This window comes from Tiliqua scincoides, chromosome 1 (genome assembly GCF_035046505.1).
Source record: "Tiliqua scincoides isolate rTilSci1 chromosome 1, rTilSci1.hap2, whole genome shotgun sequence".
Lineage (NCBI taxonomy): Eukaryota > Metazoa > Chordata > Lepidosauria > Squamata > Scincidae > Tiliqua > Tiliqua scincoides.
The window spans coordinates 203,217,777-203,222,201 of record NC_089821.1 but is presented as its reverse complement, the minus strand read 5'-3'; the positions used below and the strand labels follow the sequence as shown (position 1 = coordinate 203,222,201).

Here is a 4,425-nt window from a genome sequence, read left to right as displayed (position 1 = left end):
AAGCATCACTAGGCTGGTCCCAATCATGATGCAGGCCACAGACCCTACTAAACCTCCACAGAACCCTATTCCTCCCCAGTGTTAGTGGCAACAGCAGTGATTGGTCCATGTGGGATAAAATTCAGTACTTTGCATTGTAAAGGAGAATTTCTTTCAGACAACATGTTGACAATAACATTTTGTTTCAACTCATATTCAGGAATGAAAAAATAATTATTGTGCTGATGGCTACAAGCCATTGTGACAATTTTGCTTGCAATCTGGCACACAGAAGGATAGCCAAAGAATGATTCAATCGTTTTTGCAGCCTTAATCCCTCTCTAAGAATGGCTGTGCCAAGTTAAACCTGACATTTGAAGTTAAATTGCTGTGTATAAACTGTGTGGAACCTGAGATTCTTCCTTTAAACTGTTATTTCCTCTTAAAATATAACTACTGCCTGGCAGTTGAGAGCAGTGTGAGCTCACGTGTATTATTCTTTTGTTCTACTTCAGGAAAAGCAAAGACAAGGTCTATTAAAGAAGGCAATTACAATAGAACCTCTTTAAGTTGACCACCCAAGGGACTGGAGGAAATTGGTCAACATAGGGAGGTGGTCAACATATGGGGGGGGAAGGAAAGGCGTTTAAATATTATCATGTTTAGCTCCCAGTTATGCAAGGCCAAGTTATTATTTTGATTGGATTTTTAAAAAGTTTTATTGCAAATATCAATGAGAATTGATCCTATTGTGATGCTTACTATTTATATCATCTATATCTATATCAAGAGAAAGAATAAACAGCCCACAATCAGTGCTCAAAAAAACAGTTTGCCAAAGTACTTTGTACCAAGTCAATTGAAATACCCCTTCTGCTAATGGTGCACCATAAGAGTGGAGCATCCTTATTTATTTATTAAAATGCTAGACTGAGATCACCGCATTCCTTTCACAAGGATGTGCCAAGGAACCAGCATCAGGTACCAATAACATTTGCTCACCACTAACCAGGATTACAGAATGACGGGATTTCCAAATCCCCTAAACTTTTCAACCGCATTTCCAATTAGTTAGACACAGCCTCGAGCCATTCCGTTGTAAATTTTTCCGAGTATCATTGGATTTTCTAATACCAGAATAATTTTTTCCAATACATCATTTAAACAGGAGTGGCCACAATGATATATGCCTTGCAAATCAAAAAAGTAATATGATAGGAAATGAACGCTTTCTGCTTTCCATCTCTTTGACCTAGCTGCTGTCCTGAGAGTTTTTGAACAGATTTGTAATAGAAAAATGAGCAGTGCTCATATATTAGTAACAGCCCAATCCTATCCCCTGCCATCTTATAGCAGGTCGCCATGCCAACAGAGGCTGCACTGCATGCTATGGTGGCGGGTGGGGGTGATCAGACAGATTCAGGAGGTAAATAAAAAATATTTATTATTCTAATATACATTAAATTTCAATCAGGCCATTAGCTGGCACCACACCCTGATCATATGATTGGGCTGTAAATCATGCAGCAAATCCATAGCCAGCACACTCCCATTCCCCTCCACTTGGGTACAGAGTATCCAGGTGTATAACTAAACAATGCTATGAACAGAACCTTGACATCCTCCAGTATTACTGCATATGATAGTGTTCAATGGAGACAATCCACACACTCAGTGATAGGTCATCTAGTACAGAGTAAATGAGTGCTAAGCAGGGATTCTCATCAACAGTACAATGTGCATTTGAGTACTCATTTACATTAATAAAATACTGTCAATACAGAAATCTTGAAGTGGTTGTAGGTACAACTGTATTAAGATTTGTTTCATGCAGTTCTTATCAATGCTCTGGAGTGTGCATGGGCATTCATGAAACACTCATGTTCATGTGTTGGCAACCTTCAGTCTCGAAAGACTATGGTATCGTGCTCTGAATGGTGGTTCTGGAACAGCGTCTAGTGTGGCTGAAAAGGCCAATTCAGGAGTGACAATCCCTTCCACACTGGGAGCAAGTGCAGTCTGTCCCTGGTCTGTCTCCCTGGCTATGGGCCTTCCTTCTTTGCCTCTTTGCCTCAGACTGTTGGCAAAGTGTCTCTTCAAACTGGGAAAGGCCATGCTGCACAGCCTGCCTCCAAGCGGGCCACTCAGAGGCCAGGGTTTCCCACCTGTTGAGGTCCACTCCTAAGGCCTTCAGATCCCTCTTGCAGATGTCCTTGTATTGCAGCTGTGGTCTACCTGTAGGGCGCTTTCCTTGCACGAGTTCTCCATAGAGGAGATCCTTTGGGATCCGGCCATCATCCATTCTCACGACATGACCGAGCCAACGCAGGCGTCTCTGTTTCAGCAGTGCATACATGCTAGGGATTCCAGCACGTTCCAGGACTGTGTTGTTTGGAACTTTGTCCTGCCAGGTGATACCAAGGATGCGTCGGAGGCAGCGCATGTGGAAAGCGTTCAGTTTCCTCTCCTGTTGTGAGCGAAGAGTCCATGACTCGCTGCAGTACAGAAGTGTACTCAGGACGCAAGCTCTGTAGACCTATATCTTGGTATGTTTCGTCAGCTTCTTGTTGGACCAGACTCTCTTTGTGAGTCTGGAAAACATGGTAGCTGCTTTACCGATGTGTTTGTTTAGCTTGGTATCGAGAGAAAGAGTGTCGGAGATCGTTGAGCCAAGGTACACAAAGTCATGGACAACCTCCAGTTCATGAGCAGAGATTGTACACTATATAAGAAGAATCCTGGTTTATTCTTGATGTATTCCCAGGCAAACAGATCAAGATAGCTTTTTTGCAGTGTTTTATCCACAAGTATAGGAGTATATGCATGAACTGAATGAGGGCCCAATCCTATCCAACTTTCCAGTGCCGGTGTAGCTGTACCAATGGGACATGCAGTGCATACTGTGATGTGGAGGTAGTCACAGAGGCCTCCTCAAGGTATGGGAACATTTGTTCCTGCATCTCAGGAATGCATTGCAGTTGCACTGGTGCTGTAAATTTGGATAGGATTGGGCCCTGAGTTGTTAACAATTTTAAAAAAAAAAGTTTGTACACCCCAGCTCTGGGGTTAATTTTTGAAACGTTCCTATATTCAGGAGCACTAGAACACAAACAAAACAAAACCATGGAATAATAAAATAAGAGAATGGAGAAAATTCACTCATCCGTGCTGAGGAAACACTGAGGATTGTGCATGAACCAGTCCTTACTGATTTTAGTTGGAAATGTTGCTTGCCAAGCAAAAATATTTAGGATCATTTTAGCATACAGCATCCCTGGAAGATGATGTGGGCAGAACCTGCATTATTGTCATTGTTAGTATTTGATCTTTTCCATGGAATTTTACAACAGGACATGGGTTCTTGGTTTGGATTTCATGACCCTTGTGATAGTCATGTAAAGATCCAGGGGACCACCCTTCCTTTACGTCTAGACAGGAAAAAGCCATGGAGTCTCTTAGACTATAGAAGTGAATGCCAGAATCTTGTTTCTGCTCTAACATGTGGTCATGGTGTACGAAAGGTTGAAAGCTCCTGTAGCAGAAAGGGTGTCTCCAATACTAATCAATCCAACATGAGTGATAAACTCATTTTTAAAGGTGATAAGCTAATAGTACTGTCCACGGATCACCAATAATGCTGACAAGCTCATAGCTCAGCTAGGCTCCTGAAAAATATCCAGAAGAAATCAAAATAATTGACTCCAGCTGTCGACTATGAATCTCTAACCTAAAGCACAAATCTCTAAGCTAAAGCACAAATCTTTTAAATCTACTTTCTATCAACATTGCAAAGCTCTGCTAGACAGTCCTGTGCAGTCTTTATGTGGTCTCCACCCTATTTCTATTGCTGGTAGGTAAGTATGACCTTGTTAGTATAGGATAGGAATGCAACAAGTTTGCTATCTAGGATTTGCTGGTAATGCTAATCAATACTGGAGATGAGAAAAACACACTCAGGTTGATTTAGAGTGGTTGTTCCAAGCCTTCTTGGAGAATTTTTGAGAAATGCTGGTCTTTTCTCAAGAATTCTCTGAAGCTCAGAAACACTGACCCTGCACATGCCTGATCTCATCTGATCTTGGAAGCTAAGCAGGGTCAGGCCTGGTTAGTACTTGGATGGGAGACCGCCTGGGAATACCGGGTGCTGTAGGCTTATACCATAGTCTTTCGAGACTGAAGGTTGCCAACCAACCAACCAAGAAACACCGAGTCAACTGGAGCTTCTCTAGCTATTTTGTCTGCCAGTTTCTCATTTTCCCAACCCCCCACTGTGAGACAAAGGTTCAAATCCTATCCCTTGCTATCAGAGCCATTGCAGCCATGCCAAAGTGGAGGGCTACCTGAGCCAATGGGAGGTAAATAAAGATATTTTTTTAAACTTACCTCCACATAAGTCCTGGGGCTGCTTCCTTGGATATATGCCATCTCACATTTAGCAACACTGTT

At 42.2% G+C, this 4,425-nt stretch overlaps 1 pseudogene; it reads left to right on the top strand.

Annotated features, from left to right (window-relative positions):
• The first annotated feature begins 4,014 nt into the window (after positions 1-4,014).
• On the top strand, positions 4,015-4,132 carry LOC136637326 (5S ribosomal RNA; annotated as a pseudogene).
• The last annotated feature ends 293 nt before the right edge of the window (positions 4,133-4,425 follow it).